Raw genomic sequence first — 12,695 nt, forward strand, 5'->3', positions numbered from 1 at the left:
GTACTGCAGCGGTGCGTATCGGTACTTGTGTATTTTCCATATGGACGTGAAACAGTGTGTGAATCTCGACTGTGACCCAGTTACGCGTGTTAACGTGCTTTCGGAAGAAAATCTAAGGGGATAATCTTTTGGTAGTATGTTTAAGAGGATGTGTTTAGCTAAGGGAAGGCTTTAGCATTGCGAGCACGACAAATATGTGCCAATCGAAAAATGGGTTACAAAAAATACTAGCGCTAGCCCACTTATTGGCAACACACACACACTTGACCGCGACCTTTCGGAGCTGGATCCGTGTGATATTCCTATCGGCACAATGGAAAGAATTCCTATAACCTCCTCCATTCTTGTCTTCCTTCTCCTGCTTCTCTTTTGACGCGGTTCGCACTCATTTTGTCTCCAAGAAAACAACTGGACAGACAGATATATAGATAGATAGAGAGAGAGAGAGAGAGAGAGAGAGAGAGAGATAAGCATCGCAATTGAAGTCAATACTTACATTAGCAGCCTCGTGTAAAAAGCCACTCAAAATACTTCCGACCACCCGCAACTAGACTTTCAACAACAGCAGAAATCCGCGTTAGCACCAGCGACAGCAGCAAACGGGGCAACGGTAGAAAGGAGCAGATGGAAGGTTCAACCGCGCAGGGAGTTCCATCGACCGTTTCGGGATGATCGTAAATCTGGGTTACCCCTGGCGGAGGTCACGGGAGGTTACGCTTTGACGGTCGTCGACGAAATTTCGGAACGACGACGTCCCGGCAGCTGAAGACCGACGGCGAAGCACGGATAGAGAAATGGGACACTGAACTGGACGACGCGCCCGCCGCTCATCATTCCGCCTATCCCCCTCTCACCGTCCGTAGAAAGTTCAGGAATGGATTGTCAGAGGAGAGTGTGTAGGTGGTATGTGTGTGTGTGTGTGTGTGTGCGCGTGCGTGATGTATGTGTGTGTGTGTACGGAGAAAGAGAGAGAGAGAGAGAGAAAGAGAGACAGAAGCAACCGTTGCCATAGTGACAGGAATGCCTCAGAGACTAACCCTCGCTCAACCGCTAGGAAGTCTGCAAATACTATGAGAGCCTCATTCAGCCGCAGCCACTGCTCGGGGGAAGTACACGGGAATGATGCCGGTGATATAAACTGCTCCAAGATGCCACCTGTACATAACCGTTTAAACAGCACTGCACCAATCACAATTACTAACTGAAATTAGAATCTCAACAGTTAGCTGGTAGATAATTAAACAATCACCGCTCGATGCACAATACGTTATTGCCAGCAGCGTGCACGCGTGTATGTGTCTATGTATTTATGTGTGTGCGTGTGCGTGCGTGCGCTACTTCACGTTGCGCATGCGCCACACTCCACAAGGGATTCGCCACCTTGCTACAGAACATGTGGTTATCGTAGGGATAGCTGAGCAGAATCAGAAATACTTAATACGTGCAGGAAATAAAATCCCTCTAGAAAGAAAACCAAACGACTCAGTCCGACCAATAGCAAACTTTTAAAAGTTAGATATACCTGCAGTAACCTTTAATGACAATGATGACACTGACTCGTCTCACCATTATCATGAAATTTTGAGACGAGTTTATAGATTAAATGAAATCAATGAAGAAATTGTATTTGATAAATTTACAAAGTAGAAAGAATGGTATTTTTCTTTCCAGACTAATGAACACACTGGTCTCGAAAAAATATTTTAAAAAAAATTCTCAAACTCGTAGAAATTTCCGCATCTGGTCTTGATCAACTTTCTGTCATCCTTATTCCATTAACTAAATTTTTAACCTATTCTTCGCTATCTTCTCCGTGTCCATTTAAATGTAAGCATTCAACTCAAACTGATATCATTTAAGCATAATCAAACTTATATCATCGGTAGATAATTAATTTATTTGCCATCTTCAAAACAGAAGGCATTCTTTTTTATTAAATAAATTTTCTGTTTATACTCCGGCACGACAACCAAGTCAGTAGAGTTTACAATAAATCGTCAATACAAATATTTATCGTATTTAGTAGTCACGGGCTTGAACGCCGGTCCACTCAAGGAACGCGTGCTATGCACTCTCGCTCCTGACCACTGGGCTACACGTCAGGCCTTATTATTTCTTGTGCCGGCGATCCCAGTCAACTACTACGAATTCCGCCGTGTAATATTTGAAGACATCTACTGATGAAGCTCAATCATTGTAGTGGTGTTTACGTTTGTAATGTCATGTATGAAAATTTAAAAATGTTCTTGTTTTATACTGTACTGTGACAAGACCACAACGTCAGAGGAGTTCACAATAAATCAAATACAATCGGTAACCGTATTCAACAGTCGCAGGCATGAACTGCGGTGTATTCAAAGATGGTGGGCTACCATACTTTCGCTCCTGACAACTAAGCTATGTGATTAGCCGCTTAGAACTATATTAGCGATCCTTTAAAGTAGCATTAGTAATCTTTTCCAGATTTTATATAACGGTGTACCTCACCCTGTGATCCACGACTGTGGGATCCGATTAGAAAAATGTGGTTTTTTTTTTTTTTTTTTCTATTTTTTCCATCTTTTCTTATTTCACAGTTCCGGAACTTCGGTGTATTATTTATTATGAGTTCCAGTACTCATAACAAAAAAATACACTTAGAAAGTCTGTTCCCTTGGATTACTCACATTATGTTAGCATTAGCATTAGCATTAGTAGAGGCATGCGACGCAAGAAAGCAAGCTTATGAAGCATCAGCCAAAAAAAGAAAAAAAAAGCAACCATTTCACCCCTCCATTCGTTCCAAATACCTGTCCAGCTCAGCCTTAAATTTATTTAGGCTATCAACTTCCACAACAAAAGATGGAAGTCTGTTCCACCAATCAACTACCCGCTGGCTAAAGGCAAACTTCCGCACATCTATCCTACAATTGTCTTTCCTCAATTTGAATTTATGTCCTCTCAGGTGATTATTCTGAGCAAGAGGAAGAATCCCATCAGCATTGAGCTCGCTCAAACCATTCAAGGCTTTATACACCTCAATCAGATCATCTCGCAGGTGCCTAGTCTCCAGACACTTTAATCTGCAAAATTTAAGCCTTTCTTCGACCCTTCGTTCCATTCATTAATCTTGTTGCACTTCTCTGTACTCGTTCCAACAGCTCTATATCCTTCTTAAAATGAGACCTCCAGACCTGTATAGAGTACTCAAGGTGTGGTCATTGTCAAGGGGATAATCAAGGGGATGACAAGGGGATAATCAAGGGGATGACAAGGAGATAATCACCTCCTTATCACTGCTAGAAAAATTCCTGTAGATCACTGCCAAAGACACCATGAGCTACTCTTGCAGACCGTCTGCACTGCTCAGTAAACTTCATATCTGCCTGCACAATTACCCCCAGGTCCTTTTCATTCTCTACCACTGTCAGTGTAGTACCACGGAATTGATATGTAACTCTGGGGTTACTGCTTCCCATATATAGTACTTTACATTTATCAAAGTTAAACTTCATTTGTCGCCTCTCAGCCCGTCTGCTCAACTTTTCTAGATCCTGTTACAGCAGAGTACTGTCATTAGTGTCCATGACAACTAACAACCCTGCCAACCTTCGTATCGTCTACAAACTTGGACATTAAGTCTGATACACCATCATCACTATCATTTATAAATACAGAAAACAATAATGGACCCAACACTGAACCCTGAGGAACTCCACTAATAACATTAGTTCACGATGAGCAGTGTCCATTGATTGCCACTCTCTGTTTTCTCCCCCTCAACCATCCCTTTATCCATAGCAGCAATTTGCCTCCAATGCCACACTGCTCCAATTTGTGCAGCAGTCTTCCGTGTGCAACAGTATCAAAAGCCTTTTTAAGATCCAAATATATATCAAAGTTATTCCCTGCATCCAGTTCCTTTGTGACCACATCATAGTATCCAATCAAATTGGTCAGACAAGACTTCCCCTTAACAAAACCATGCTGTGTTAAGGGTTTTCTTACTTCTTTTGCTGCCTCCTTTAATATAACTAGATAAATCCTATCCACCCCGAGTGCCTTTTTTATGTTTATCTTCAACAATTTCTCCTCCACTTTCCTCTCAGTTATTACAAAACCATCTAGCTCACTGCCAGAGTTTAATTCACCTCTGGCATTCCCCTCTCTGAATAACTCCTCATGTGTGGATGTAGATGCAAAATACTCATTTAGTTTGTTAGCCACTTGAGCAAGATCATCAACAGTTGAACCATCAATATCCAGTGGATCAATCTGATTCATCCCTTTCCTTCTAGAGTTTACATAGGTAAAGAATTCTTTGCTGTTTTTCTTTGCATCATTTGCTAAAGATTTCTCATAATCTGCCTTTGCCTGCCTAACCTCCTTTGTGACTTGGTTACAGACCAGCTTATATCTATCATGGGCTTCCAAGTCACCCATTAATTTATATGTATCCCATGCATTTTTCTTCTCTGCCACATGTCTCATTAGTTCATCTAACATCCATTTAGGCCTAAACCTTGAACAATATTTCTTAGTTGGTATGTAAAGCCTAGTAGCTTCCAAGATTAATTCTTTGAATGCCTCCCATTTTGAATTTGCTATTGGTAACATCATCAGTTGGTCCCACCGTATAGAATTTAAATATTGTCTCAGACCACCGTAGTCGCCTTTACGAAAGCAAAAACCCTTCCCTTTACCCCTGATGGTAGTTACCTCTTTGAGTAAATCCCACTTCAGCACACTGTGATCACTGCTGCCTATTGGTTCCTTTATCTGCAGATTCTTAATACATGAAGAATCATTGATAATCAGATCAAGGATGACTACTGATAATCAGATCATGTTCCCTAAGAGTAGTAAGTTATTCAGGGTCTATTCCTTAAAAGCTCAATGTCCACAAGTTATTCATGGTCTATTTCTTAAAAACTCATTGTCCACAAGTTATTCATGGTCTATTCCTTAAAAGCTCAATGTCCACAAGTTATTCATGGTCTATTCTTTAAAAGCTCAATGTCCACGTTATAAATTTTAAATGCTAGTTCTTTCCATAAGTGCTGTCATAGCAGAGGCAGACAGTTCACACCACCGAAATCATTTCTAATAACGCTCAAACAGTATTGCAGTAAAAACCATTGGAATTACAATTGCTATTAACCTGATTGAACTCCGACCTTCACTCTTCTTTTGAGAATTTTCAATTCGGTTTTATTCCAAAATGTTCCACTACTGCCAGTTTGCTCATAATTTTTCCATTATATTCGATTTTAATTAGGCCAAAGTATCAGAACAGCTCTCTGCTTCTGAATTCAGCAGAAGAAATTTTATAGCGTCAACCAAATCTTTCTTTTCTTTTTTTTTTTTTTTTTTTTTTTTCAAATTAAAGGACTGAGAAATTTTGTTGTCCTTGAAGGAATACGCAGTTTTCTATGCATTAATAATGTGAACATGGTTTAGTCAATTTCTATCTAGTCAAACTGTTTCGGGTTTACGGCCCCTTGTGTTTTCCATCTACTATTAATTATAGTATTCCATAATGATTTTCTCTTAAACATTAACTCTTCATTCTAGTTCTAATTCTCATCTAAACCGTATATAATTCTAGTTCACATCTACAAGTTTTAATTTTTGCCAATAATTATGACCTCGCGGTAGAAAAATGAATAACGTCGCTGTTCTCCCAACGAGGTGTGGTGGTAAAGGCCTACATTCGCCTTCCGTTGCTGATAAAGTTGAGAAATACAGTACTTCCCATTGGAGGCAGGAACTTTTTGTTATTTATTTTAAACAGTGGCCGAATTAGTCGATCTCGAACGGCAGCTGCATGGTTCTCTCCCCACGGGAGCTGGGATTTTCATCTCAGGAAACAGGCAAAAAGTAATAATTCTTATTATTATTCTAACGGCTACAAAACACAAATTACATCCGTATTGCATATTGTGCGGGCTGAAAAATCAGAAATACATCTCTCGGGTACCTCTACTTCCTCCGCTTGAGATCGACTAACAACAACCTCAATTAAATTCCTCCAATTGTCAACAGGAATTGAACCGAGGCTTCTCCAAACGAGTTAACAAGTGGCGAAACCACTGTACTGTCACAAAAAGCAAATTGACCATATAATACATATACATAACTCACAGACATGATATATTGCCGCCACATGTCCTTGGCTGCCTTGGAATAAATTCGAAACAATGCCTGCGACTAAAGATTTTTTAAGAAATCCATAGGTAACTGAGTTCCAGATTCTACAAAAAGGTCTTTCTATCATAAATTACTGGACTGATTTAAATGATATGCATCAAAATTTAAATAAATGTATGCTGTGCAATTTCCTTCCTCGCAAGTCATCCTTTCCCAATTTTTTTTCGACTAGTGTCACGTGAATTTCGCTGGATAACACGGATTGCTGTAAGGACTACTATTTGATTACTGTCAGTCCCTTGTTTGAGACAGACTGTTCATCGTATCAACACACTAATAAAAATACATAACACCCAAAGTTCTTAGAATCACCAGTCTCGTTAAATGTTTTTCCAACGTCTTTGTTCCACAATCGATGTTAATAATTCTCTATAAACCACCAATATCAGTTGAGTTACTCTACCAAAAATGTCTCTCTTGACAATTACAGAGAGGAATTCTTCTTTTACTATCTATGCTTTCTAAACGAAATTGATTACAGAGATCTAACTATATTTTTTATGCATGAAATTTAATCTATCATTATACAATTGCAGAGCTCTTCGTAATATAGAGTTATTCAACTAATATGCAATCCAATTAATTAAAACCTCTTTGTTTATTCATTCTCTCGACTAGTGTGTGTGCTTGATGCAACTTTAAGAATAAATAAATAAATTTTCTGTTTATACTCCGGGACGACCACACGGTCAGAGGAGTTCACAAGGTAGAGAAAATACAATAAACATTACCGTATTCAACAGTCACAGGCTTGAACCCGCGTCACTCAAGGCACGTGTAGTTATGCCCAGTGCCTGACCACTTGGCTAAGGCGGCCTTAATGTATTCTTCAGTGGCGAGAATGCTGGTCTGAAAAACTGCATTCGCGTCAATTTTACATTGAATAATACATAAAAAAAAATATATATATATATGTTGCACTGATAAATTTCCACTGCGCAAAAAATTTGCTTAATTTTTGAAACAAAACTGAGTTAAGCCCTAAAATGCTTTATACTCCCTTTGGAATCCTTAGCATGGTGCTCGTCTCCAAATTACAGTCCTCTAACGAGGTACTAGATTTCAGGCTGATCTCAGTTGAATCCCCATTTCTGAAATGATTAGAAGAACTGCAGCTTATTAAACAAATCTTTTTATTACCGATCAAGGCATGCACACTGTGATATGGGGGGCGGAAGAATCCACACTCGCGTGCCTATATTTTCTAATACAGAAAGAACTCCGATTCCTGGAATTACAGTTCACTTCATGGAGTATTAATTAACTTCCAAGAAGTCTTCAACTCCATATAAATTGCACCTCTTTTGGCTCTACTACAAGACCACTATAGAATCCAAGGGATATATATGTCTAAGTTTATTAACGAAAATGCTAATTAAAAGAAACAAACTTATACTTTCAAACAAACAACAAGACAGCTGCCGTAAGTTGATTAACTCTCCACCATGCTTTTCCAGAAATTTTCGTAGCATTATTAAATGAAGCGCCAGACTTTATGGCCTTATTCCAATGATCTTTGTCATGCAATATTCTGCTAATACTTGTACTTCCAACTCTGCGAGTTAGAATGCCATGAAGTATATTAGCAGAATACTACCTTGCAAGGATAATATTGCCTAACGCTACGAGTCATACAGGGCTTTTGTACTATCACATACAAAATCTAAATAAGTAATTTTTCCAGTAGCTGAGAACACCTCTATTCAGGCTTGATTACCATAAATTACCCAGATATCTAGTCGTCACCTACAGCGTTCCAACACCACCAAGATTTTAGGAGGCGACACTTGAATTAAAATTATCTTTGAAAGACCATAAACAGTAAGCACATTCAACAGCATTAAATGCTTCCTGGAACCTGAAAATCGACCTCTGTAAAATTCATAATAGCGAAACCATCATGAAAGATGCCAAACCATTTTTGAGCAGTTTTGTAAACACTCAACACCACATCACCAAGTAGACATTCAATGAATACTGAAAATCTGGGATTGAGAGTACTGGTAAATCCTCCTTATTCCGCGGACCAATCCGCATATGATCAACAAGTTCGCTCGGTCGAAGGTCGAAAGCAGGTCAAACAGACAGATATACAGTACTGTATCTGCCTTATATCTCACCCAAAATTAAATTCGACTGAAACTTCTCTCTTTCTCGAATATAATGGAAACTTTTCGATCACTTGCTCTACAATTCTAACCTTGCCCCTAGAGATCTTAGTTTGTTTGGTTCACTTAACAAAAGCTTGATAGCAAACATTTTTCTGACGATTCGGAAGTTAAAAATGGTGTACATTATTGATTACGACAGCAGCCGACTTTCGTTTAAATTTATAAAGCGATAAAAAAAGTGTATGAATAGTTTTTGGCAATTACGTTGAAAAATAAATACTATGCTTAGTTTCCTGATTATTTTTTTTTCTCTTTACTTTGTGACGCTTACTCTCTGATTTCTTCTTATTATCTAAGCATAATCTTTGTAAGTTTTCACTCCAAACTGATGACGCAATGTTGTTTCTAGCTGGTGTAATTTTGCGATTGTTTTGAATACAGCAATACTGTATTAATTGCTGTGATACTGGTTTTATGTGATTGTAAATACTATGATAGTGTTTGTATAATTGGTAGATTCTCTTGGATCTTTTTACTGGGAATTAAACTTGTAATTAAAATTTAAATTACCTTCTACTAACGAAGAATGTTGTTATTATTACAGTATTTACCTTCAGGACAATGAGGAGCCCTTTCGCCATCGAATATTCAATAACTGCAGTAGATCTGGGACTAGGAAGTACTGCTGCACCCTTCTTATTCTTCAGATCTATCTGCATGTCATCACTTTTTGTTTGCTCAGGTGAAGGAGCCGTTTTCAATCTACAAATAGCATAAATACGTCTATAAGATATTGCATCGCCTGAGTACGGCCGATTATAGTGCTGCGATTTATCGCCTGCTTCACCAATGGAAGAACTGCATCGATCTTGTTAGTGATTATGCTGAGTAGGGGAGGGTGCAGGTTATCGTGGCATATAGTTTCTATTGATTGCACGTGTCTGTAGCGTGTACTGATAATATACAGGAAACTTCTGAAATGACCTTCATATACTCCATTCGCAAATGATTTCGATTGTTCTTCAGTTCTTTACCAGAAATGAAGAACGATCGAACGATATCAGTGTGACTAAAAGAATGCCTTGATATTAGAAGCTTTCTTCTGTGCAATCCACACGACACATCTGTTCGTACAACACAGATGCCAATTCGTGCAACAAGGATAGGTAACGTGCGGTTACCTATCTGAAAACTGTCTGCATACAAACACTGTTACAGACAAAGTTAAAAAAATAGATAAGAAGCTTTAAGGCAGATCAACAGAAATTGATTCGAGTTCACTTTTACGCAGCTAGTTAAACTGCACACAAAATCAATCTTAGCGTTAAGAAACGTATCATTTCCCATACAACGTTACAAAATCCCGTTACAACGAACAGCTGGGTGCACTGCTCATTTCGCTGTACTGAAATTTCGTTCTAAAGAATGTCACTTAAAAATTATTTTTAAAAAAGAAATCATTTGTTCGAATAACTTCTGCTGCACTTTTCTGAAAATAGCAATTTTCGTTTTACTTTATTTAAATATGGACTTTAAAGTCAGTGTTAAATAAATAAATACGGTAAAATACGTACTACAAAATATAAGGATTAATAATAATTAATATTATAATTTTATTTCAATAAATTGTATTCTAATTTTATATTTAAAATTAATTTTTAATTTAATTTTATAATTTTAGTAATATATTAATACAATTATTGATAAACATATTTCTACAGTGATTATCGTTTTGAAGCATATTTTATTTATTAGAAATGCAGTACCACACATAATGTTAAGCATTTGCTGAATGCTTAACAGCATTCAGCAAATGCTATTAATGTTTCTGTATTCCATCCATAGAGATGTTTACAATATGAGCACACTCGTCACAGTGTTCCAGAGAATAGACCTCAGCCTGACTGATTCCTGCATTAATAATTAACTATTTTCAAAGAGTTTTTCTTTCTTTGCAAACAAAATACATTTTCTGCTTATGTGGATTGAAAATAATCGTACTGAATATTTTCGTCAGAACTGTTTCGTTCATACGAGACTTACAAAGCACTAATAATAAGGGAAGTCATCCGAGACCTGTGAATATTTTCACAACGGTATTCATTGTAACGAGATTTTACTGTACTTGTGTATATTGAGATAAAAAGATATAGGAGTTTGTGAAAAATGCTCGAACACACTGCATAAGCAATAGAGAAATATAGTCAGAAGTTTCACAAATGAGATAAGAACTTCACAAAAATAACTCAACTCTTAATTCTGTTTAATTAAATTCTATGCGGAAAGTTGAAACTAGGGAAATAAAGGAAAACTGGTTTGTGGGAATGGGTGAAAAACCTCTCCCTTCTCTTCTTACCTCTTAGCTTTCCTTTCTTTCCCTAGTTTCAACTTTCTACATTATCATTATCATTATTAGCCATATGGCGCAAGGAAGCCTGAGGCTTTTGCTGCACCAAGCAAAAAATAAAAAAAAAAAATTTGAGTTACCCTGAGAGAGAGAGAGAGAGAGAAAGAGAGAGAGAGGGAAATCACCAAGAAAGAGAAGAATTATGATACCCAGCTCAGGACCCTGGGTGTGCCAAGCCCATACTCATGTGATGTGAGCCAGAATTAAGAGGTTTTTGTACAGAAGTTTGATCTCATTTTTAACTGTTATTAATCGTGATTTTAATTCTCCAAGTTGGAGTTTTCCTAAATTAATTACTCTATAAATTAAAAATTCAACAACCGGAAGATATTTAACTTGAGATCTTTTTTAGGCGAATTAGCTTATATGCATAATGCGCCCACGCTCTCAACGTTCGTCCGCATGTAATAACTCGATTCCTGATGGATGACGGACATTCATAAAATTTTATATTTGGCTATTTTAGATATCATTGTCGTGCAGTCTCGTACTGTCCAGTTCCAAATTTCATTAAAATTATATCAATAGAAATCCAGCAATTATTATTTCTTTGTCCGCCATCCGCATGTAATAACTCGATTCCCAGTAAATGGACCGTCATGAAATTTTATATTTAGTATTAGTATTAGTAACGGCCGCATGGTGCAAGAAGGCCTATGGCTTATGCTGCACCAGCCACAAAAAAAAAAAAAAAGATAAAAAAAAAATAAATAATAATAATTAATAAAAAAAAATTAAAAAAAGAGATATTATATGCGCTTCCCTTACCCGAAAGTACTATCTAAAATAAAACTTCCTGCAGTCCAATCTAAACATTTTCCCCCCCCCGTAACTTGAATTTATGTCCCCTAGTTCTAACATCATTTATAATCTTGAAAATTTCGTCCTCATTCATTTTACTGATGCCTCTCACAGCCTTAAACACCTCAATCAAATCTCCTCTAAGGTGTCTAGTTTCCAAACTCTGCAACCCACATATTCGAAGTCTTTCTTCATAAGGACGCCCTTTTGCCGATCTCAACAAGCGAGTCCCGTCTTTGCACCCTTTCAAGAAGCTCGATGTCTTTCTTTAGGTGCGGTTTCCATACTTGAACACAGTATTCCAAGTGTGGTCTAACATAAGCCTTATATAATGGGATTATCACGTCCCTATCTCTACTTGCAAAAGTTCGATAGATCATCGATAGGACACCATGGGCCTTCCTTGCAACCTGTTTACAATGCTCAGAGAATTTCATGTCTGACCGTATCGTAACACCCAAGTCCCTTTCCTCCAGTACTGAGTTTTGTTGAACTCCACCAAGTGAATAAGTTTTTTTGGGATTACTGTTTCCCAGGTGTAATACCTTACACTTTGTTGGATTAAAGCATAGCTGCCATTTTTCTGACCATTCCTAAAGTCTATCTAGGTCTTTCTGAAGAAGCTCAGCTTGACAGTGATCATTAACTACTCTACCAATTTTAACATCATCAGCAAATTTAGACATCACGCCCTCTATCCCTTCATCAATGTCGTTTATGAAAATTAAAAACAACAGTAGTCCTAATACTGATCCTTGGGGAATCCCACTTCTTGCATCAACCCAATCTGAGGAATAGCCATTTATCACAACCCTCTGCCTCCTGCCCTGAAGCCATCCTTCTATCCATCTAAGGATTTTCCCAGTGATTCCAACCTGTTCCAGCTTATAAAGCAACCGCTCATGTGGGACTGAGTCAAAAGCTTTGCTGAAATCTAAATAAACAGTACTGGAGGAAAGGGACTTGGGTGTTACGATACGGTCAGACATGAAATTCTCTGAGCATTGTAAACAGGTTGCAAGGAAGGCCCATGGTGTCCTATCGATGATCTATCGAACTTTTGCAAGTAGAGATAGGGACGTGATAATCCCATTATATAAGGCCTATGTTAGACCACACTTGGAATACTGTGTTCAAGTATGGAGACCGCACCTAAAGAAAGACATCGAGCTTCTTGAAAGGGTGCA

General features: G+C 37.9%; 1 protein-coding gene across 1 annotated transcript in view; it reads right to left on the reverse strand.

Moving 5' to 3' along the window:
* LOC150091454 (protein still life, isoform SIF type 1-like) overlaps positions 1-554 on the reverse strand; it is a 1,372,582-nt gene extending 1,372,028 nt beyond the window's left edge. Inside the window, exon 1 of the mRNA XM_090375616.1 lies at positions 497-554. The gene's annotated coding sequence lies outside the window, so the exon portion shown is untranslated. The remainder of the gene's footprint in view (positions 1-496) is intronic.
* Positions 555-12,695: the final 12,141 nt, after the last annotated feature.

The sequence above is a fragment of the Mastigoproctus giganteus genome, chromosome 1 (genome assembly GCF_048544385.1).
Source record: "Mastigoproctus giganteus isolate SK-2022 chromosome 1, ASM4854438v1, whole genome shotgun sequence".
In the NCBI taxonomy this organism is placed as follows: Eukaryota; Metazoa; Arthropoda; class Arachnida; order Uropygi; family Thelyphonidae; genus Mastigoproctus; species Mastigoproctus giganteus.